Source organism: Anser brachyrhynchus, assembly GCF_964034855.1.
Source record: "Anser brachyrhynchus genome assembly, chromosome: 10".
NCBI lineage: Eukaryota > Metazoa > Chordata > Aves > Anseriformes > Anatidae > Anser > Anser brachyrhynchus.
This window is the reverse complement of record NC_137705.1, coordinates 14,367,257-14,391,809: the sequence shown is the minus strand read 5'-3', so window position 1 is coordinate 14,391,809 and position 24,553 is coordinate 14,367,257. Positions and strand designations below refer to the sequence as shown.

Genomic DNA, 24,553 nt, shown 5'->3' with positions numbered 1-24,553 from the left:
AAAAAGCAGTTATTTTTAACTGTAAGAGTTTTTGTGCTTTATTACAGAGGCATTACCACTGCAGACAGAATTGAGTTACTCTATTAACTTTTTATGGTATTCTTTGAGTAATCTTGCAGAAGTGCTCTGTAGGAAGCAGTGTGCTGTCTCTAGCTCTACAGGGCCATCTAGATTATACGCACTGCCTTTATGACTAGAAGCTGCGCCGGTGTTCTGCTGCTGTTACCGGTCACCGGTAAGGGTTAAGAAATGAGAGATCTGGCACAGGGACATCACAGATCTGTCCTTGGCAAGAGTGGTGCAAAACGTATTTCTGGTCCATCTAGACCAGACTCTGCTACTAGAAGTATCACTGACAAGGAGAATGGAAATACAATGTGTATAGCTGCATGTTTCTGATTGTTTTCCTTTTTTTTATGATAACGTATGTAAAGGAAGCATTGTGTCTACCTTTCAGTGACAGAAAGGTGCCCTGCCATCCATGCAGTAAGTTATGTTTTGAACTTATTAAATTAGCTGTTGCTGTTTTCTGATTGATAATAGATTTGACTGTTTCTGTCTCGAATGTAGAAGTGAAGTGGGGCAGATGTATTTCTATAGCTCTGAAGCAAAGAGGCAGGCCATAAAATTTTTAAGGATATTTTTCCAGCTAAAAAAGTGCATAAAACTGCAGAATACACCTTATGGTATCCTCTTACTGCGGTTAATGTTTTTGCTGGTAATTTCTTTGCCATTGAGTGTAATGCTCTATCAGGAAAAGTTTATTTAAAGATACTCACGTGCAGTTGGTATTCATCTGATAATACTCGTGATCCATAAATTCTTGGAGTGACTGTTTCAGATAACTTCATAAAACTGATGCACATTAGGTTTTTAAGCCTTGCACGATGTTTGTCAGACTTCTAAGGGAGGAGGATGTGTGCTTACCATCTCCTGCCTTTTGATGAGCCATATATTAGATTTACGTAAAAAATGAAAAGCAGCACCTCTCTGTATGCCCCAGAATGGGATTATTTTGAATTCCTAGGTGCTACCCACCTGTGAGAACAGAACAGATATGCAACACATATTCCTGTCATGCTGTTCCTAATATGTTTTCTTAGAGCTGTGAGCGATATCTGGTCTTGTGTGGTTGAAAAGTAACCAAGCAGCGTCACTTTTACCCTTTGATAGCGAGAGAGGAGTTGGGATAGCCTCTGGGAGCATAGGTGATAGGTCAGCATTGCACTAGGCATTGTGTGTTTCTGTGGCAAAGAGACCCTACTATAACAACTCTTCCCAAACCACTTAGGAAGCGTGCCACTCTTTTCTGAGAAGTACAATGTGGGCTGAAGTCCTTCCAGCTTCACTGGGCTCAGAGGAATTGCCTGAATTGTCTGAAATAGTATCCTGTTTCTCATCTCCCAAATGGCTGCAAACCTCTAAATTGGGTTGTATATTTGTGCATAAGTGTCTCTGATTTCTGTTGTGTTCAGTCGTCTTCAGTTTCATAAATGATATAAGTGTTAATGGGCTTGGTTTAATCCCACCTACCTATAAGTATGGGGTATCTTGAAACATACACAGTAAATCTAAACCTCAGTCCCAGCTTTGTTCCCCACCCCTGCGCCATCAAGTCATATGTGCTACTGATTCGGAGCTGAAAGCCTAGACCTGTGTTGGATTAGCCTTGCTTTTTGCTCTATGTCAGTTTTGTAATGATGAGACGGCCAAGAGAGAAAATTGCATGTTTTTTAGCACTCAAGTGTCAAGTTACCTTCTGAGCATTTGAAAATCTCTTTTTTTTCCCCCCCCATCAATGCCTGTTTATTAGATCTGAGAACACAAACAAGGATTTTAGTAGTTCCTTATCTGATTCTCTGGTTTCTCTTGGAAGAGCAGTTTAAGCTTTGACGTAGTTTTTCTGCCTAAGGAATTCATGAAATCTGTGTTTAGTCAGTACTTCTTTACACTAACTTACTTCAGTGCATTTGGTGTTTTAATATTCAATATTAGACTAGAGAAGAAATATTCTTGGTTGTGATATCAGGCTTGTCTTCCAGATAATAAAGTGGTGGTTTTAGGTTGTTTTTGTTTGTTTTGTTTTTGTTTTGTTGAAGATTGAGATGCTTGAAGATGTAGGTAGATACTTGAAAAAGTGATCTGAAATGCCTCACGGACAAGCTCAGTGTTCAGCCTGGCTCCCTGAGGCTGCCTTTTTCTGGGAAATTCCCCAATGAGTACAAAGGCAGCGTAGTTAAGCTATTGCTAACGCATCGTTCAGTAGCTTGTGTGAGCTATGCTTTTCTAACAGGAAGCTGTATTTGATTCTTTTTTTGAATGAGGGAGGAATCCTGTATTTCTTTCGTAAAAGAAAATTCTTCTGAAAAAGCCCTCTGCACAAAAATTCGGTAAGAACTTAGAAAATATGGTCCAAGCAGTTGCTAGTAGAACCCATTTCATGCTTTTTAAACTTCCATTATGAGGAAAAATTAAGACGAACAGGCACAGTGCAATAACTTTGAAAGATGGTCATGTTTGTCACATGACACTGACTGCCCTGTAGATTTTATCTCAATTTTTCTTTTTGTTTGTTTTGTAATGCCTCTGGATGACTTTGCATTTTGCTGGCACGACTAAGTAACCAGAGTAAGGAGTATTTTGTACCTTACTGATTTTGTTAGTGCCTGTCGAACTGCAGAACTCAGTATTTCTCTTGCTAAAGACCAGTTGTTTGTCAGAGTACATTCCTGGAAAACTCTTGTGAAAGTAAGGTTTATTCTTGCTTATTTTTAAAATTGTGTTTAACGTACATGCCTGTAAGAGAGCACAGATGGTTGTCTTGTATCAAGAAGGTGCTGCCGGGATTTTTGGTGTTGATAATTAACTGTTCCATTTATAGATTAAATAAATAAATAATCTTGCAGTAGGATCTGGAACCCTCTATCGTACAAGTATCTCTGCATGTGAAGGAGTAAATTTATTGTAGATGCTATTATAGATGCTTTCAATACTGATAAACATCTTCCCCCCCATCTTTTTTTTGAATAGCACCACTCAGCGAGCAGAAGGAGCAGTCCGATTATTGTTTCTCACGTCCAGTGTGCTGGTCCACGAATGCAGCATTTTTGCTGAGCTGTGAATTGCTCAACAGCTGTTTTCTCGTGTATCCGTTGGCCAATGACTTTGGCCTTCAGTGAACTCGAGTGTTCTTACTAATGAGTCGGGAATGCTGCAGTGCCCGTGGATGCTGATTGCCAAATATCCACGGCAGATTTGTCTGTCAGGAAGCTGTGAGAACTCTCTCATATTACATTTGCTTCTGTTCCTCGATAACCTACAATTTCTGTTTGACAAGCATATCGTGGCTAATGTAAGCAGCAGTGTCCCAGGGGCAGGAGCTTCTTAACATGGACCTAAACTCTTCCAGGTACTTCTAGAGTTACAGTTAATTCAGTTGTGCCTTGATATGTGTACAGTGAGCTACTGGCACTTGGACGTGTCTTCTGTTCTTTCAGCCTAAAAGGAGAGTCCAGCATCCCCAATTGCCTACTTACTTCAAAGCTAGCACAAGGGTGAGGGGAGGACAGATAAACACCAAGGGATCAGTAGGCAGCACTTGTGTCCTGCCTGGAAAAAGCCTGTTGGAGAGCTAGGGAGCAGGGAGATGCAGCTCGAAGCAACATGACAGCCTTCCCCTGTGAAAGAAGCACCTCCCGCCATGCATGACCAGTGAACGTGCTGAGACCAAACCCTGCACAGACACCAGTGTTCACAGTGCTTCCTGGAGGTCTGCCATTTTATAGGAAGTTAACTACAGGCTACTCCCTGGCTTCTCCCCAGCAGCAGAAGAGCAATTTCATGGGGTAATATTGAAAGGTTTTTTTTTTCCTGGTAATTTTTTTTCTACAGGCCTTTTTGAAGAAAGGTGTGATTTGGACCAAAGGATTTATACATCTTCCTGTTAATCCCTATGGGGCTTGCATTAGGCCCTTAGTCATTTTTTTTTTCATTCCTCCAGTTCCCTTAGGCCCTTACAGTAAGGGAATCTGCAATCAATTTGTAGCTCTCAGCACATCCATAATTGCAGAATAGCTGTTTGGTTAGCAAGACTTGCTTCACTGCACTTGAGAAAAGTATGGAAGGTTCTCTGGGAATCTGATTGTCCCCATTTATCGGGTCTCACTTGAACAGAGGTTGCTTTCTTCTCCGGGAAGTCAGGGCATGCCTGCATCAGTCGGGTTGGCTGGCCAAACAGTCTCGGCTATGACTGCTGACTTCTGTGGTGGTGCCACGACAGCCTCGGCGCAGGTTCACCAGAAGGCATGGCTGCAGGATGGTTTGTCTCACTTTAAGGTCTGTTTCACATGCAATTATACTGCTGTCATTGCATCTGACATGCATGCTTTCGCATGCAAATATCTCATTACGCTATTGCTAGCCTCGTTAAGTACTTTAGCTAAAATAAGCACATACACCAAAAGTTAGAACAAGTTTCATTTAGAGTGGACGGTAGCGCTCTGTGGCAGCTTAGAGACCATCCTGTTTTTTTCAACAAGCTTTTCCAGATTACTCTACAAGTTGAAAGGTCAAGTTACTGGATCTGCACCACCAGCTTGCCTCACCACAGGACCCCGTGCACCTGCCGAAGCCATCCACTGAAGGGGAAATTGGGGCTGCTGCTCATGGGGAGCGGGAATGCCGAAGCTGCCGTTTGGGCACAGAGGTTGGCGGGTTGCTGCAGCAAGGCAGGAGCAGCAGTGTGAGGGTACCGACAGAGCTGGCTGCAGCAGGAGCAGTGCTGCGCAGAGCCCCCAGGGCTGCCTGGTGCCACCCGCCCTCCTTGGGCCTCGTGTGTCACAGAGGAGCTGCCGGCCCCCTCGCTTCGGCCTTGCAAGCTCCAGCTCCTTCCCAAAACCTCTGTAATACAGCCTAAGTGCCTGCCTGCTGGGGCAGGGAGAGGAAGTCTCGCTGCTGTTTTCTGTTTCAGTTTAATTTGCGAGTTCTCTATTTTCTAGCAGTGCTGCTAAGGGTTTCAAGGCAACCCCAGGAGTTTAATGTAGTCCATATTGGTATCTGTCATACTGGTTTTCTGACCTATTTTGGGGTATTGCAATTTGGAATTAATGTTACTTTCCTTTTCCAGTGGGTGGCAGTTGAGGCAAAGAGAAATGTTTATTTGCTTGGAAGTTTATATAGATATGTATTTAAGGAATGGGAAGCAAAGCCAAAGTAGGCCAGCCCTTTATGGCCGACTGGTCTCTCCTTATGCCGGTTCTTTTCTTTGTTATCGCACCTCCTAGCTGGGAAGAAGGACAAATCAAAGGAGCTCTTGTGCCCAAAATCCGCTTTTAGTTTCAGTCTCCTGTGTGTGTGTTGTTCTGTTGCTTGTTTCCTTCTTCTCGTACTGCTTGATAACAGTGAGCCCAATCTTTCCGTCATTAGAGCTTTGCCTTATGTAAACCTAATTTCAGAACTTCGAAACAGAGAGCTGCTAACTTTTTGCAGCAGTGTTCAGCCTCTGAGATCCGTAGTTTGATGTGGAATGCCATCTGTAGTAGCACTCATTGCCATTTTTCTCTGAACTCAAGCCAGAAGAAAAATCTAAATCACATTACAGTAAGTGTTTTTAGTGTTTCAAGAGCTGACGACAATATAACAGCCTCAGCAATGCTGACTTTATATGGTTTTTCTTCTGACCAGATGCTCTGAGGCATTTCATGTCCTGCATTACATTGCCTTTGTCACTAGAGTGCTTGGTACATTTGAAATGGTTTGTGAAGAAAGGAGCTTTGTGGGTTTTTATCAAAGGTTCCTGTGTGGATTTTCAAAATACTCCCAGCCAGCAGCCAGGAATGTCCTTTCTCCTTCAAAAGCAAATCTTGACAAGAAGTCTACAATACCGATTCTTACAAATTGATTATATATAAAACCCCTAAACTCTATTTCCTTGAGGGGCAAAATTGTGACGGAAAAGTATTTTCACACGTGTTTCTTGTACAGTTAGCATATATCTTATTTACAGCCGAGTTTCAAGCATATGTTATTAAAATAGCATGCTAGATTCCAAGTGCTGCGTAACTAAAGTACAGAGTGAATTCATTTAGTGAATATAAAATTATCAATGAAATATAAATGAAGTGTATATTTATGGCAATATTAATATATACTCTCATCTGTAAATTACTTGATTTCTAAAAGTAGTGGAGATTAGGTTAAATCTGTTTTTAAAAATGTAAGAATATGTATATCAGTGCTGAAACCAAAAGTCAGCAAACCAAAAGGTTGAGAATTGTTGTTGGGTGATGAGGCATAATTTGACTTACTTTAAGAAGAGCTAAATTTCTTTTTTTTTTCCCAAGCCATTAAAGCAGTGATAGGGCTTTTCCACTACTTTCCATGCTTTACATTTTGGGTAAATACTTAATGCTGCATCAAAAGCAGAAGATGCCTTTTATTTTCTTTTTTCTTTTTTTTTTTCCCTAGGGATGAACCAGTGGTTTATCTTCTATAATATGTGATTATAGCTAACTTAACGATTAATCCCCATCTTCTCCCTGAAGAAAATGAGGCCTTACATAGTTATTTAATGTACCCAGGCCAAAATAGATCTAGTTAAATTGGATAACATTGTTATCAATTCATTTCAACAGCTTTGCCAAATCCAAATGGAGTCAGCTTATCACAGCTAAGCCTTGTCTAAGCTTATGTGACATTCCACTTAAAGTCAGTTTTTACATTGATGCAGTTAAATACAAAAGCTTTTGCAAACAGAGTCATTATAAACACTTACAGCGATTATCCACCTAAGTGGATACAAATTCTTCTGCTGCTGCTGTTAGAGCAAAGTTCAGCCTGACTGGTAGATGAAACTTGTAAAATGATTTCAGATTCTTACCCCTTCCGGTCACGTGAAATAAATGATGAGAAATTAATTGCAGCAGTGAGTTGAGTTTCATCTGGTTGATAGCAAAACTCTGATCTTACTTATCAGCAGTACTCTGGTTGTAATGGCTTAAAATGGAGATCTCTTTTTATGCTGAAAATATTCTGAAAGCTATGACATAGCATGTATTCAGTTTTGTTAAAGGGACACAGTCAAATAGAAAATTGTTTTTTTTCCCTTTCTTGTTACAAGAGTGTGAAAACATCTGTGGTGACTGTAATGTTCGTCAGTCACTAGAAACAAAAATCACTTATTTTCAGTTCCTTCAATTTATTTAGCTGTCAATTATTTGTTTGCCATTTGTTGAAAAAATATGGTGTACACTAAATTCTTTTGACGGGTTTTGATGCATGCACGTGTGCACATGCACTGATGGCATACTTGAATTCTAGAGGGTGATTTGTTTATTGCTTTTTTTTGTTTGTTTTGTTTTTTTATTGTCTTGACACCTATGTCCAATTGACAAACAAATCTTATTTTAGGGGCTAGGGAAAAGATACGTGCATTATTTCTAGTCCAGATTAAAAAAAAAAATCTATACTAGTATTATGGTTTAGATCTTTTTTTCCCTATAAGTTTGATTTCCTTCCTACTTCTGGTACTGCTTTCCAGTGTGAAAGTTGATCCTAGTACTAGAAAAATTTTTGAGGGAGTCTCAACAGAGGGATGTTTTGTTTGCTTTAAGCAAACTGTGAGGGTTGTACAGCTCTGTTTTAAATTAACAGCTCCCCAAGCCAGGCTGCACGCTTAACGCTTTTCAGACACTGTCATGAGGCAGGAGTACAAGCATTCAAATACTTCAAAGGAAAGACAGCCATATCTAGAGTTTTATCTTAAAAACATAAAAAAGGCTGTCAGACTCATGTAATTGAGAATGTTTGCCATAGGCAAGGTGTCCCAGACAGACCGAAATGGAAGAACGTATGCTCATGCTGCTGCGTTTAGTTTTACATTAGTTACCAAGGGAACCCTATTGCCTAATAAGTAAAAGTTACAGGAAACTTCAGAACATGCCTGTTTGCGTCTCTGTGCTTGGGTATTACTTCCCTGGTCCTTCAGCGCTTGTTTGGAGTTCTAGACTGCAGTAAGTAAATGAAGAAGCATGTACTTAGGGTCTTCTGATCAGACACTTACTTTGGGAAGTCTGCTTAATGTCACTTAAGGATTGCTTAACCATTGAATCTCCCACAGTAACTTGTTAGGAAATTTTGCAAAGCTACAAAAAGCAAAAACATATACTTTGCAGTACATCAGTCTCTATATGTTTGAAGTTGTTTAAAGCCTGTGAATAAATATGATAGCACAGCTTCATCTAATGCGTGTGCTCAGTGCATGAAGCAACTGGGGGCAGTGACTGGAGCTGGATGTGGGATTCTCAAGAGATATTACAGAAAGACTACTTCTGTGCTGGACAGCAGAGTTGTTCTGCTTCTTCATGACTCCCTAACATGCTGTGTTGTTGGGGTAAATTGCTTGCTGGTTGCTTGCTCAGAAAACTGTGGGTAATGCATTGTGTTTTCTTCCATTGGTCGCTTGTCTTACCTATTGCAGTAGCCTGAATGCAGGAACCTGTTTGGAGGGCCTCACTGTAAGATGTCATCTGCTGCCAGCCCCATCTCTCACAGGGCAAGTGCTGAGCCATCTGCCTGGCTTATTTACTCTCATACAGTGTTGCAGGACTGGCAGCGCTGAGCTCGGCCGTGTACACTGCGGAGCAATCCCCGGTTCTGAGCCCCTCTCTGTTGGAAACCGGAGAAATCTCCGGGTAATTGATGACATACAATATTGCATCAAGGCTGGAACAAAGATGAGGTCAATGTTTCTGCCAGCATCCTGGGGGAAAAGCAAATAGTCTCAAGACATCGTGGGTTTTCTTGTACATTCTTTAGGGCTTTACGGTGTATTATAAAGTTTCTAAGATTTTTTTTTTCCTTTAAGTTAGACTTTACAGCAAGAATTCACATCCTGTATGCCAATAAAGGTAGGTTAATAAGATGGGGAGGGAACGAGAGGCACAACTGAGAAAGAGGGTTTTGCCATCTTGGAAAAGAAGCTGGAGAAGCTTTTTTGGTTCGTTTCATCTTTCTATAGATGCCAGTGAGACTCACTTGGTGTTGCTTTGAGCCCTGTTCTGGTGCTGACTGCTTCTCTCAGATGGGAATGACTGCAGAAAATCAGAATAGCAGCATCCCGTCTGCTGCATATTTACCTGAGATTGTGTTTGGCTGAGCTTGCAAATCTTCACACTCAACTGAACAGTCTTTATTTTTTGAATCTGCTGAATGCTTGACCTGATAAACGGCAAGAAAGGTCTGCTGTATTTATCAGTGAGCAGAACCCTTTCCTTTTGGAGAGGGGACATGGTAACATGAGGTGTGGAAACTATGGGATGTCCCTGTTGTGTGTTTGGTGCAGCCACAAGCTGGAGTCACAAGTTGGACATGGACGAAAGAATGCGAGGTGTGAGCCTGTCCTCTCAGCCCCTGAGTCTTTGTGTGGCATGCAAAGACTTCAGCTGGGGCAGGGCTTTTTCTTCAACTTTTCTGAGCGCTCCCGTGTTCTGTAGAACTAGCACTCGTGTAATTTGTGTTCAGCTCAAGTTGGGGAGATGGAGGGGGCTGGCTAAAGAACCTTTGTACCATGTGCCCATTAGTTGTCTCTCCCCACAAAGTCAAACAGTAGATTTTTTTCTTTGTTATTTTTTCTTCTTTGCAAATGTATGGTGCCCTATGACATCAGGTGCATATGACATTCATAATTCACCTGTGGTGAAAATGTTCATTCTTATACCAGAGTGATGGTAACAGCTACAGGTGAGCAATTATGTTCCCAGCCAGCAACATATTTTGAGGGAGTAGGCTGGTTGCTTCTGTCCCTTTTATGTGGGTTCTGTAAGCCAGAGGCTAGTTGGCTTTGACCATTCATTTGAAAAATGCATTTCTAAGCTAGCTACCAAATCACTGATGTGCTGAAGATGTCAAAGTTCCGACCTGGCTTTCTGGAGCACACCATGGGCACTGTGGGCAGGCTCTGTGTTTTCAGGTGCTCCTACATCATAAAAAATAAAAGTAAATAAAAATAAAAAAATGCATGAGCTTTGACTTTGAAAGAGTTTTTAAGATGTTTGGTTGTGTGTCCCATGTATGCAAATCCAAATGCTGTGTTCTTTATAGGTCAGCAGAGGGGACCAAACGGGCAGCAGTGATGAGGCTGGCGTGGTGCTCGGGGGATGTTGCAGCAGCGTACGGGGCTTGCAGCTGCACCAGTGAGAGATGTCAAGGGGTCCGAGGGGGTGGCAGATGAACCTCATCCTTTTAGTTACGTCCAGCACCAACAGTGCTAGAAGTGGCCCAGCAGGGAAAGCAAAACACTGTTTTACTTCACGGCCCATGCAAAAGCCAGAAACCTCTGCACTTTGTTCTGCCTACAGGCTTTTTCTATCGCAAAAATAACCAAGTTTATCTAATGCTGTTGGACTGCAGTTTGCCTACGCATACTCAAGTACCGTACAGCCCAGCATATCAGGAAGGAGTTAGATAGTGACTTGAATTACTTGGGTTCACCAGTCTTTGAACAATATTTGAGGAAAAACAGATTGAAAGCAGTTAAACCAGTTTTTATGTTGCACCAGATGTGAACACTAAGATCCCAGTATGGTCAGAATTTAGCTGGCATAATAGCACTATCATTGACATTGAACATAAAGGTTTATTTATGCCTTACTTCATGCTGTAAGCTTGTGGTTCAGCAATGGAGGTTCCCAGGCTTTAGCCAAACAGCCTATTTGAGTTAAGTGTCAATGAAGGCAAGCATTTTCTCTTTGCAAGGTTTGGACGAGTAGCATTGCACCTGTTGGGGGACACTTGTCAAGGAAGAAGAAAAAACAAAGAAAATTACTTTGTTATTAAAGTTGATGAGTTCAAAACATAATTTTGATACTGCTTTAAGCATTAAGAGGAATTAGAGACCTCAAATTTTGTACTTTTTCCAAACTGATTTTCACATGACCTTCTGGTGATACTAATTTTAATAGGTCATATTTCACAGAATTCTTTCAAACTCTCCTTTCATTTTTCATTTTGTATTCCTATGATCCATTTTCTTATCCTATGCCTTTTAGTCCTGTGCTTTGCCGAAGATCCAGCTTCTGTTCAGTATTTTTGTCTCTAAATGAGATTTTTTACAGAGAAGGTTTGCAGTGAAACCGGTAAATCAAGAAACTCCAAAAAACTTTGTTTTCCTGTCATTCACCTTGCTCTTTTCTTTGCCCTGTGGTTTCTGTGATACATAGTAGTGTAATTTCTGTGATTAAATGGTATGTAAGTAGCAAACAGTCTAAAGCTTTTCTGGGTTACTTTTATTTTCTCTGATATTTTTTTCCTTCCACAGACTCATGGCAATTCATGCGAGTTCCTAGGAAACTTTACTTTTCCACAGAGAGTTCATTATTAAAACAAATAACCAATGCCAGCAGACATGCTAGCAGGATGCAGTATACTGCAATTTAATGAATATTTGAGATCAGTCATTAAGTTGTCTTTCTGTACCCTTAATTTGCTATAGCGAAACTGCTGGTTTTACAGGTGTCCAAATTTTGGAGAAAACCCAAATTAATGGTCTCAGAAAATGTGTGTGACCTTAGTATCTAATTTATTCAGCAGTGGATGATAAAACTCTGGAGGAAAAATGTGATGTGATTAAAAAGGTGCATTTTGCCCAGAACAAAGTCTCTCAAGGCAGCCTGAAGAGATGAGGATGTTTTGGTGTTTTCCCACTTCTTTTTTCTCCTTTCTTCTGAATTGAATCTGTTGTGTGTTACTGTAAGGTCCCCTGCAGTTTGCAATCTGATGTTTCCAGGATCTGTCACAATAATTAGTTTGCCTGTATGAATCTCTTCAAAGAAGAAATTTTTATTTTCTTTTAGTTGCTGAAGTTATGTATTAACCTTTCCAGTGGGTGTATTTTCATCAGCTAGCAACGCAGGCAATAGCACAGTGAGCTGATATGCAGAAGTAGCTTATAGATTGAGGCTTTTCCCTTTACAGAAAAAAGGAAAATGCTTTGTATAATCAACAGAGCTCTGGATACTTGGTGTGAAATAAGGAGCAACTACGTTGCGATCAAACAAGTCTGCAAGTGCGTACAGTTCCCTGCCTTGAATTTGTGGCGGCTCCTGATAGTTTTGTTTAGTGAAATACTTTAGAAGAACTGGTACGACATTAGTGTCAGGTGTAAGGGTATACAAATAAACTAATGTATTTCTATAAAACCCCACCTTTCAAAACCTCTCAGGGTATGGAAGTTTTGGTTCTTTCACAGTGGCTGTTTTGTCCTTCTTAGTTAGATTTTCCTGTGCCTGAAAGGATCTTTGTTACGCTTTTTGGCTTCTCTTGCTGTTGATATGCAGGGCAGGGGTTTTCCTGTTCGGGGAAATGTTGGCTGGACTCAATGTGCTTTTTCCAATAAAGCTCATCGGGCAGGGTGTCATCTTGGAGTATATAACAAATTGGGTTTTATTTAGCTGGTATACTTTGGACCTTTAACATGTTCTCGTTTCTCTCTCACTCACAGGAACACCCTAAAATGGCAGCCTTCTAATCTTTTTCAGATTACAAAGCATTTGTTATGGCTCCAGAGTTTGGCTGAAACTTAACTACAGGCTTTGAACTGTAGTTTTTTTTAGTATTTTTTTTCTTCCCCAGTGCTTGTGGAAGCATTCAAACTCCTGACCGTTCTCAGGGGCTAATATAACTTCTTACAGAACAGAAAGATCTCTGTTAAAGTACTGCTTGCTTTACTTCATTTTGCAAAGTTGTATCTACGGCGAACTCCTAACTCTTCTCTATGAAGGTGAAGGTTTCATCATTTCGCATTCTTCCTCTGGGCTTGCTCTTTGTGACCAAGGGAAGGATTCTTGGTGACACCCCTTATAAAACATAAGGGTTCCTCTTTTGTCTGCCCTCCGACATGTTTTCTGTTCATATTGTAGTTGTCCAAGTTCAGGAGACTTGGTGCAATAAAGCTATAGCACTTGCAAGAAGCTTGTGCCTCTTTGTCAAGAGCCACATGCACTATTTCAAATAATTGCTCTTGACTAAAGTGCAAGTGCTCGAGAGAATGAGGAACGTGCAGTTCACGTTGATTGTTGCTCCATTTACAGTGTGGAAAGCTCGTCTCCTTGGGCTGTGCCCAGTTTATCTGGAAAAGCAGGAAAAGTTTTCAGTCTACAAGGCTCATTTAGATGGATTCTTCTTGGTTTTGCTCAGTTGTCAGCTACTATTTCCTGGCAGGTACACACGCTGCGTCTGCTTCCTGAATGGACTTTGTCAGTGTGACTTAGATTTACCAAAGACTGGGTCTCAAAAGTTGTAGGCTATCTAAAAGAAAACTCATATGTCTGAGAAGATACTACCAAAGAAAAAAAAGAAAAAGAGGTAAACACTGAGTCTGCAGAATTTTTATTTTGTTCTTTATTATTTGAATTACATTAGTTAAGTTAAATTTTTGCAGTTAGGCTGTACTAGAAACAGGCAGGAAGCGAAGATTGTTGTGCTGAAAAAGACAAATCTGGTGGCTTGTTGGGTTAGCACATTACTCATCTGTTACCTCATGTATTCAAGGAAAAATCCCAAGCTGATGATGTGACTGTTTCTGTCTTGCTTGAGCATAGTTAAATGCGGCCTATATCCAAGAGTTTTAGAAGAAAGAAGGAAATCCTTGCCAAGTGTGAAAGACAGGTATGATGGGTGAGTGCTCTTGGCAGGCAAACTATTTCATTTATTATGCAGCTATTTGAAGTGGCAAGCTTCCAGATTTCCGCATATAAAGGAAGATAATTGCCTAACAAGGTCACTGGGAACAAGGAATACAATGTGAAAAAAATTCTGTCCTCCTGCCCTCTGGTAGAACAGGTCCTTTTATTTCATGGTTCGTTGACGGGACCCACTAGGCCAAAATGAGGCCAACTCCAGACAGTGTATGTATATTGGTTATGACTCCCATCACTTGTTAGAAAAATGAGTTTATGAAATGTTGGCAAATGCCCAAATGAAGGTTAATATGTGAACTACATCTGGGCCAGCTTCTGGATATGTTCATGGTGCAGGCTGTAGTTTTTATGGTACCTCCTTCCTTAGTGCATGAAGGCTGCAGGTAGCTGGGTGGGTTTTGTTCTCATCCTTTAATTCTCTGGGATTAATTTTTTTATTTGTATTTGCTTAAACTGTGCTCTGAAGATAGTAATTTTCTGGTTTGTTTGTTTGTTTTTTACATTCTTTGCAAAAACTTGAGTCAGTCGGCGTGTCGTTGAGACGTGGAATCATCCTCATTTTAAGGGAGGGAAACTGTTACAGGAAAACTAGAACTCTCATTTATTTCAGATGCTAATCTCGTATTTTGTTTTTAATTATACCTGTGTCTTCAAAGTACATCCCAGGTGACGTCTGACATCTAGCCCTGTCCTAAGAAAGAGCTGAGTTGTTTTGGGTGAAACTTTTAAAACACCCTGTCCCTTTGAGGCAGAAAACCAGTCTGTGGAACTTTCATGTGGTGATTAGTTTTAGGCATGGTTGTAAGTAACTGAAAACAAGTCTAGTAATCAGAGAAGTTAAGCAACTTCAGTGGAGTTTGCTAGCAGTCATGCCTGCAATGCATGTCAGAGGCTATTATTGCTGTTTTGAATGAATCATTTTGGTGACAGAGGTCATAACTTAATTCACAGTTGTATATATGAGAGCATAGAACATGGGAACTACCTATTAACTACTTCTGCATTATACTATCTTTTTACTGTCTCATCATTCAAAAATGTATTTTCAAAGGAAGAGAAGTACTCTGATAGAACTGTGTGCTTGTAGAGGTTAGTCTGCTTGTATTCAGATTTTTATCTGGTGCCACACTGAAATATTTATGTTATATTCAAATAATACATGTGGAATAGACGCAATCAAGTGTCAGTCAGCTTCCAGAAAAGTTGTCCAGTATTTTCTCAGAAGGCACAATCTTTCTTCAGCTTCCTGGCAAAAGAGGAACTATCATTTGGAAATGAGCCAGTGATCCATCTAACAAAATACCATAGCTCAAACAATAATCAGCACCAAGTGGGAGATTAAAAAATCCTGTAATGTATGGTTTGCTGTTATATAATTTTGTTCCTAACAAAAGCCCCCTGTCACCCTCACAAAAAAACAAACAAAAAAACTATTGAAATGGAGCATTTATGGGGGGAAAAGATCAGCAGAAGGAGCTGCTGCTGAAGTTAGCTTGTCCTCGCAGTTTTTTTTTGCATCAGCAACACACTATAAATGTAAAGAATGGTTGTAGCTCTGTGATGTTCCTCACATCCTCCAAAAAAGCCTCAATATTACGTGGTTCTATTTTAAATATTTTTTCATGCAAAAATGTTTTCGTCCAGCATTGTGAGACATCAACACTACAGGCTCTAAAAATCTAAACTTGTTCTTGCCTTAGCAAATGGCACATGTCTAGATGAGAGTACTGTGAAGCTTTGAACTTAAGCTTTTATTTTAAAAATCTAGTCCTTATGGGCTGCATGTAAAATGTGTCCAGCAAAAAACCAGGATCAACTGAAGTGACTTTAATTAACTTCAAGTTCCAGAAGTGTCAAGTCCTGATAGAAATCTTCAGGCCTCAGCAAAAGTGAGCAAACGTGATTTGAGATTTAAATAGGTATAGATATTTCATTATTTCTATTAATCTTTTCTAAAACTTATGTTATTTTCCCCTGCTTAGAAATGCTTCTAGAAGCCACAGTTGTAGGTTTTGGAGCTTAACAGAACTCGGACAGCAAGGCTGGACAGGGAAGAATCCCATGAATAGACTTTTGCAGCCAGGAAGATGAGTGATGAAGGCAAAAGATAAACTTCTCCACTCATTCCTTTGAACAAAGATGAAGAAGAAAACAAAGGCAAATATCTTCTGTTCCTGTAGATTCTGGGATTTATGTAGGGCTTGAAGGCTGCAGGCAGCCTGCCTAATTGGGCTTGGGGACGATGGTAGCTGCCTGGGGCAGCAGTGTGCTAGGGTGTTACGGTTTGGTGCCTTCTATGAATGTGTCAGAGCACAGTAAAGTGAGCCTGTCTGGTGCCAGAAGGGGCATACCAGGCACATAACAGCTCTTGGGGGTTTTCCTAGTCTGCAGCTCAGGACCACTCCTTTCCATCCTTCCCCTTAGTGCAGCAGGAACATCCCTTCTCTCCAGTCCATGAGCTTAAAGGCGATACAATCCGGCTTTACTTAAACTGCTGCAGAGCCGGGATCCTTTTCAGGGCTGTTTCATCCAGCACATCCATTCCTGGCATGTGTCTTGGCATCCGCCTCCTCCTAAGAAGACATGCACTTCTTTAGGAGCTCAAGTGAAGCAGCTAATCATGGTCCCTGGAATGCATCCTGACAGGGATGTCGCCACCTCCGAGGAGCATGAGAAATGAAGTTGGCAATATCTTAAGGTCGAAACACTTAACACATGAGTTATTTATTCCCTTAAATCGTGGAGTGCGTGATTGCCAAGTTGTAGCACAATGTTTTTTGTTTTTTTTTTTCCCACACTGCTTAATGGCCTATGTTCTGGAACTAGGAGTTACCAGGTAAAAATTTTAAACATCGCATCAGTCATGGTGCTTTGTTCTTTATTATGTTTTCCTAATAAACTGCATGTTCCTGTCTACTCCCCTAGCTTACTTGAGCAGGAATATTTATGTCTCTAAGCTTTGCAAAATGTAGTATTTAAACCCTGAAGTGATAGTTGCTAGCTGAGGTGTGATGAGAGGAAAACAATTCTTCTAAGATATACTTAAGGGCTTGTCAGTTGATAAATGCAAGCAGACAAAAATCTCTGCTTACTGTAATCCAGAACTCACTGCCTGCAGTCTGCTAGTTTGTTAGTGATGGATCTTAGATGTGTTGTCCATGTCCCCAAATTCAGGCCATCAAAGACTGTCCCCTGGATGATTAAGACCTGTTGTTTGGAAATGGGGGAGAAAGCTAGCAACAAAAGTCGTAATTGTTAAGTTCCTCTCCATCTTTCCCTCCCACCTGTTGCTTTTTTTTTTTTTTTCCTGCCCCCCTTCTAGACACAGTTGTCATGCAGCTTTCTAAGCTGTTTTACCCTTTTGGCTTCCAAACATGTTTGAGTCATTTGCTAAGCATCTACATCTCTCCACTTTACTTCGTGGGTTGGCTGTTGCTGACTTCTGTCTGCACACCGTGTGGTCCACAACATTCATTTCAGCTACCAGATAGCACTGAGGAAACAATCTTGAGTTCTTACAGAGCTACGTTTTTAAGTATGTTCTTTATCTCTGTTAGCTGATCTTAGTCATATTTTGCATTACTTATACTGTTGGCCCTCAGTGTAGTGTCTGAGCATCTCTTTCCTGGTAGATGCTTAGATGTTACTGTGGAGTGTTTGTAAACTTACAGGCAGAGTGTCTGGGAATGTTTGGTGTGTTCCCATAGAGCTGCACTGTGTTTTGACAGCTGGTTGATGCAGAGCTTCCAGTGCTACCACTCTCGCTGTGATTCCTCCACCAGTTACATGGCCTGTGACAGTTCTGCAGACGTGGCTGTGACTGACAGTCTCGACTTTAAAATACAGGCTCTTCCATGTAATTGGGGTTTGTGGGGTTAGTTCAACCCAAGTAATTTTGCTTTGTTGCAAGTTGAGGTGAGAGTTGGTGTTAACAAATTTCTTCCATGCAAAATATTCTAGTTTGCATCTCCAGTCTTCGTAATTAAACACTGTGGCAAGTAGGTGTTTATTAGGGCTAACTAAGGAACAGAGGAGTTCAAGGGTTGCTCAAGGTCCTGGTGCATTCAAGGTTAAACTCAAGGGAAAACAGTACAGTTCTTGGGACCTTGACTCCTTTTATGGATACTAACCCCTCCCTCTGCAGTAGCAGAAGTCACTGATTACTGCTATATAATCTAATCTCTCCGTGTTCTTGTTTATTTTTGGATGTGAGGTTTCAGTCACTGTTGTTTGTAGGGAGTCCTACGGATGGTGAAACCTGAAATAATGATGCTCTTTTTTCCTGTTTGAGAGATGCCTGCTGAAACGAAGGCAAGCTAGGTGTTTGTACCAGAATAAAAAATGAAGACCCTTAGCTGTAGTGTTCCTCAATGTAAGGAATTTAGACGAGGTGTTGTGAAACTTCGATCAAAATAATTCTTTGCTCGTGTGTAAGGAAAAGGAGAAAAGAATGGTATGTTTTTAAGCCTGGTCTTGCCATCAATCTGTTCTGGATAAAGACTCTCTACAGACACCTTCTAGCCAGGTGGCTAAGTGGATAGCGTAAGACACTCTTGCGAAAATGTACTTTGCTAATGCTGGTGGTTATATCAGGAACAGAATATCGTAAAATAAATTTATCTTTCTAGTATAATGTATGTGCTTTTTTTTTTTCCTACTTCCCTTGGTATTTCCATACTCCATCAGTCCTTATATTTAGCTATGTATACTTAGTGTTATTTAGCGTGCAGGTACTGGTAAAGGAAACTTGGGCTTTTCAGGGGTAGCAGTTTTATATAAGTAGGTTATGCTAAACATTGCATGGTATAAACTGAGGACTTGTCAATTAAGGTGCTACGACATCAATTAAGGTGCATCTCCATCAAGCTTGACGTATAGTCGTGGCATCCAATACCAGCACTCAGTTATGTTCATGCGCCCTTCAGTTTTTCCCCAGATCATCCTTTCGGTTGGTTCCAATGCCCAGCCACCCACCAAGCCCATTGAATTGCTCTGGGCTTCAGAGGATGTTGGAATCTTTCTTAGGAAACATTCGGAGTGTCAGTGGTTTCCACTAATGTTTTTAAAAAGTGATCTTCATAGATTTGCATTTAAAATCTGTGAAAGAAATTGAAGAGGGCCAAGCATTTGCATTTAGCGTGATACCATCTTAAAAACAGTATTATGGTAATTCTTACTATATTTTGTTAGCTGCTACAAAGTTTTAAATAATCTTTATGATAGGTTATCAACATATTCAGCTCTAAATAGTTTAATTAGCTCTTAACTTGGTAGGAATATTTTTTGCTCTTACCACGATCATAGAATCACTTTTGGTTTTCAGGCCATGTGGAACAAACGTGTTCCAGGGCCCTTGAAAAGAACAGCTTTTGAAAAACATGCCTGTTGATTATTCTTGCTTAATTGTATAGATACTTGTCTCAGAGATGAGTAGGCAGTCTACAGGTGCCTTGAAATGCTACTTGGAAATTCAGAGCAGTTGTTTTCGACTTACTCTTAGCTCCAAGTTTGCTGATTTTTGTTTCAGATCTGAAAAAAAAAAAAGGACTTTCATGTCTGGAACTTTTAATGAGTACTTGTAATGGGAGATTACCTGTCCCTGCAATTCTGAGCTATACGCTTACTTAGTCAGCACTGGTGGCCCTTGGCTTATGAGTAAGTGAGGAAGCTGGGAATTTCTGCAAGAATGACTCATATCAAGGAAGAATCCTAATACTCTTCTCTCATGTCTAATCATAAGAACAAATTAATTAACCTAGTTACATAATGCATCTTCCCAAAATTACTGAAAGATTGTTGATTTAAATTCTGAATATAGGTTTGGTAACTCTGCCTCAAAAGTAGAATTGCTGCTGGGAACCTATAACTGGCCATCCTGGCACCTTCCTTACAGTACAACATTGACTTTCCTTGCTGATTGTTTTTGAAAGAAGTCGTAAAACTTTAGACTTTTAAGACTTCAGATTATAATCCTTGGATATGATGTCATCTTGCTTCTAGACAAGCCTTTTTCAAACCCTTTGGGTAGCTTAACTTTCTAGTAGGTAAATGTTGTTAGGAAACCGGAAAGGGGGCATGGAGGTCAGCAATAAGTGGATTACAAGTCTGAACCAAGTCATTTTGACTCTCTCATGCCAAGATCATAAATATATCACTGTGCTCCTCTAAGCCTGCACAAGGATCTGAAATAACCATTTCTTTATGTAGCTGTTGTGACTTCAGTAGTTGATGCTAGAGAACATTTAACTGTCTTGTAACCTTGCTACTGCAAATTACTTGGAGAATCTCACTGTTTTCTGTTTGGAGAGTGGAAACTCCAGAACCTCTCAGGCCAGCTTTTAAGTTGGGTGAACTCTCTGTTTCTCGGGCAGTGCCAGAGCTATGCACCATTGCACATCAGCAGTGAATACTTGTGCCATTTGTTACATGTTTGTCTCTGAGTCTTTCAGAGGTAGCAACCTTAGAAAATTTAAATCAAGCCTGGAATAACTATGGATTTAAACTCTTGTAACTCCTAATGTCCCCATCTGTACAGGTCTGCCAACGTTAATTGATGCTGCACTGAGCCTTTTAGTTAATGTTATGTATTTAGAGAAAGGTCAATATACAAATCCAATTTGCAGTGTGATTAACACAGTGTATTAACACAGGCTGATAAGAGTATGGTTAGCACCATTTTTTTTTTTTAAGGAGCTATCAGTTTCACCTAATTTGCTCATGCTAGCTGGGTGTCTTCTGTCTATCTTGAGCAACCTGGGCTGGTTCCTGCCCATGGCAGGGGGGTTGGAACCGGATGATAATTAAGGGTGCCTTCCAACCCAAACCATTCTGTGATTCTATCTTCCATTGTAAATGGATGCAGTTGCTCAAAAAAAGTGTTCAGCTTATTTGCAATGACAAAAAAAGGAATCTGCCTTCACCATTTTTTTCTATTTCTTTCTTGAGAAGTATTTGCTTTATTTTCTAAGTAACTTTTTGCCCTCTAAAGAAGGGCAGAGCAGCACAGATGCAGGCTTTGGTATTCCAGAGACATCTGCATAGTCCTTACGGGTAATGTCTGAAGTCAGCAATTTGTTCTTACAGTTCCTCTCCTGTAAAATGGAAAGGGAAATGAAAGCAGCTTGAATGGTCTGTATCATTTTCTTGAGATGTGTAAGTTGTTACTACGTGTAATTTTTTATACATCCATGTTACTAACCAAAAAGGGAAATATTTATATAAAACTGCCAAGCAAGTACAGGAATGTGCATTGTAAATGTGCATTGTACTGTATTTCCATCAGTAGCAGCTGAAACACTATTCTCAGTTTCACTTATGCATAGGTATGGAAGTTCAATAATGCCTTTTGTCCAGGGCACTATTATACATATCTGTATATGTTTGGTAGTCAAAATTATATCAAACTTTATTGTACTTATTGAATATATATTAAGTATCATGATTTCTTTATGCAAATATTCTCTGAACATTTTAAAACTGGGAAAAAAAAGTCCTCAAACTTCAGCAGAACAAAATTTTTGCATGGGGATATAATTACGTAAATGATCCTTGTTCTTTGGGATATGAGTTCTGTTCATATGGTATATATTTGTATATTGTAACCAATAAGCAGTGTTTATCATTACACACCACAAATGAGCACAGAGCACTGACAGCTACAAGAGAATTATGAGGTTCCTTTTCCCTTTCGCATTTCCTCAGATTAATTTTAAGTGCCCCCCCCTTCCCTCCCACCCACCACCCACTCACCCCGATTTTGGCATTTTCTGACAGAGATAAATTTTGTGGCTTTATTTTTAGGTTTATTATTTTTATTTTTAGGTTTAATTTTAGAGCAGTTAAGAGGACCCTAACCACTAATGTTCTAATTAGAGAACTGCGTCTCGCATGAGGAAATTTGTTATATGAACATAAAAGTTAGATTTACAAAACTAAAACTTCTTTGAATTAAAAATTTTCACAATACAAGCAAATACAGTTTTCAGCATAGCTGTGTTGCAGTTCAGAGTAAATATTTATTTTTTTAATATTCCCACAGAGGCAGAGTGGGGTTGTGTATTAGAGCTGGAAATGTAGCGCTCTGCAGCTCCTTCCCACAGAGTTTATTCATTGGGCCAAAGTTGATTTTGGTTTTGTTTACTCCAAACAGGACTCTCAAATTATCTATGACATGGACCAACTTTTCATCAGAAGTGGGTTACATCCACTTGCCTCTTCTCAGTTGTGTGGCTTCCCTCTTGGTCCTGGTCACATAACATGTCTGTGGCTTCGGCAGTAATTGCTGACACGGAAAAGCAATATTAGAACAGCATTTATGTACTTAGCGTCCTGTAGCGTGAGCAAACATGCAGAGCTGCGGGGAAGCGCCAGCTCCCTGTGGCCAGCGGGGTGCTGAGCACCGTCAGGCAGAAAGGAGCCTTTGGGGCTGAGCTGTGCTGGCGGTGAGGCTGGCGGTAAGCAGCGGGAGAGCTATGTGCCAGCAGCCCCTGCTCGCTCATGTGAGCTGTGTCGGCGGCTGAGACTGAAGATGTGGCCACCGCCGCATGGAAGCGAAAGGTATTTCGGATATACAAAGCGCTGGGGTGATTGATTAAGCAAGCTGCAGAGTAAATAGCATGAAAGAGCTGCTTGGCGTTCAAGGAGGAAAGAATCGAGACGGTATGGATAGAGCTAATACACAGAGGAAAGATTTGGAGGCAGGACTAGGCAGACCGTTCAGGGTAGATCCACTCAAACAAATGACACCATGTGGAAAGCGAATTTCCCGCTCCGCTGCCTGGGGACATGCTGAGAGTCTTTCCATGCTGAGAGTTAAGAAAGGGATCTTCTCTAATTGCAAGTGGGAACATTGCATTTGGAATTGCTAAGAGCATGTTGGTCTGTGTGCTTCGCTCCCCTTCTTGCTTTCTTCCCATTATGCTGTCTGTCCCTTTTAAAAATACAGTCGCACCCTGAAGATTGGGCCAAGCACTGTACGAGTGGTGTATGCTATTGTCTTAGTGGCATTGCGGTTTTTAGCTGCTTGGTTTTCTTCTTGAATATGTCTGTGTCAGTAGCAGCCATATGCTGTCCTTTTTAGCTTCACGATCTAACAGAAATGGCATATCCCTCATGGTATGTTCCCCAACCACAACACGGTACACAAGGTGGTATCTGGCGATAGCAGTGATTTAGCAAGAACTGTTACAGATTGCTATCAGAATTAGCACAGAGGAGCACTTCTGTGGCAGAAGAATATGTGCAGCAGAAAGTCAGACGTACTTGAAAGGTGCAGGGAAAGTAACCAAGACTTTAACTCATTTATCCATTTAGTGATGGAGGAAATGATAGGCCGTAATGAGCCAGGAAAGCTTGTCTGTAGGAAAATCATTACATACTCCATTGCTTCTGTGGACTAACTGGGACTTGGGAGCAGAACCATAGCACAGTTTGTGTCAGTTACTTCTTGGGGCAATCTACAGATACCCTTACGTGTCAGTAGCATATGTCTTTTCTTTCTGCAAGTAGGTTTCATTCAAATTGCAAAGTTTGTATGTTGTTTTTTCAGGGTGCTCATTAGTGCAGTGACCCGATAAGGTAATAGAACAGATGCTGACTTGCAGTGGTGAGGGAAGCTCTTGAGTATATGTTTTATATTTCTGTGTGTGGGTTTATCTGTCTATATGTATGTATGTACAAAGTGTTTTGCTTATGGAAACTAAACATCTCATTTTTAGATGACTCTCCAAGATTAGTAGGATGAGCACTAGAGTGGAAGCTGGACAAAGTCATGACAGACCATTATGCATCTAATAATTTGATTTGTGCTTGTTCTCCAGAAGTTTGGATCTTTCAAGGAGTAGAAGTAGCAGTTCTGGAAGGCGGCCAGAGGGTGTTTTTGACAGCACTCATCCCATAGGAGAAATTCTGCTCTCTCAAAACTCAAAATAGCCAAGTATGCAGTGGTTGTCTTTTCAAACAAGATTCTGGTTCATCTAAAGCTCCAGGGATTTTTGTTCAGTTTTTCTTTCTTGTTTACTGTATTGTGTCACAGACATGTCAGTATTTAAGCGTTTTCTTCCTCAATAAGGGTACTAGAATGATGTGTTTTATTTGTTTAGTCAGAGATCAATTAATATGGCTGATAGACACATAACAAAGTGTTTTAATAAAAACAGCATCTGAGCTGTTGTGGTGTGTGGAGTTTATCTGTTTAAACCACAAAATTCAGGCAGAGGTCAAAAATAAAAATTTGCTCTTAACTTCTTATCTTGTAGATTAAAAAGGAAGGAATAAAATTGGTATTAAATAATATATCATCTCACCCTGAGTTTACACTATAACTTGTACTGTAAACTCTGTTCTACTTTTAAATAACCCAAGTATCTCTTAACAACCCCAGATGCTTTCATTGACCTTGCTGTTAATAAGCCTTCTCCATATTTTTGTGTATATATTTTAGCTGGGGATGCCCGTTCCACTGTAGAGCTTTAAATGTTCATTTCCTCTAGAAAATGACTCAGAGAGAAGTTGAAAAGCAGTTGTGATTCCATTTTCCTGCTTTTGGAAATCTTAGCTGGAGATTTGAAGTTACAGGAGGAGCAAAGACTTCTAATTAAAAATAAATTTCAGTTACACTTACTCCTTTCCAGTTTCTCCATATCAATCATTCATTATTTAGCATCAACCTATACATACCCCAGTGTCACTTGGTTGTGCTTATTTCATCTCTTTGTTACAAAGATGAGAGATTCTTTCATAAGTAGCAATGCAAATATCCCTCTATGGCTTCACTGTTTATTTTCAGTTATTAAACCAAATAGTCTGATTAAGTGGATGTTTATTGGTTATTTATATTTCTGACATATTTTTTGGCCTTC

At 40.3% G+C, this 24,553-nt stretch overlaps 1 protein-coding gene across 4 annotated transcripts in view; it reads left to right on the top strand.

Annotated features, from left to right (window-relative positions):
* The window catches only part of PRKCD (protein kinase C delta), a 65,828-nt gene that overhangs the window by 3,726 nt on the left and 37,549 nt on the right, over window positions 1-24,553 (top strand). The window lies entirely within an intron of this gene.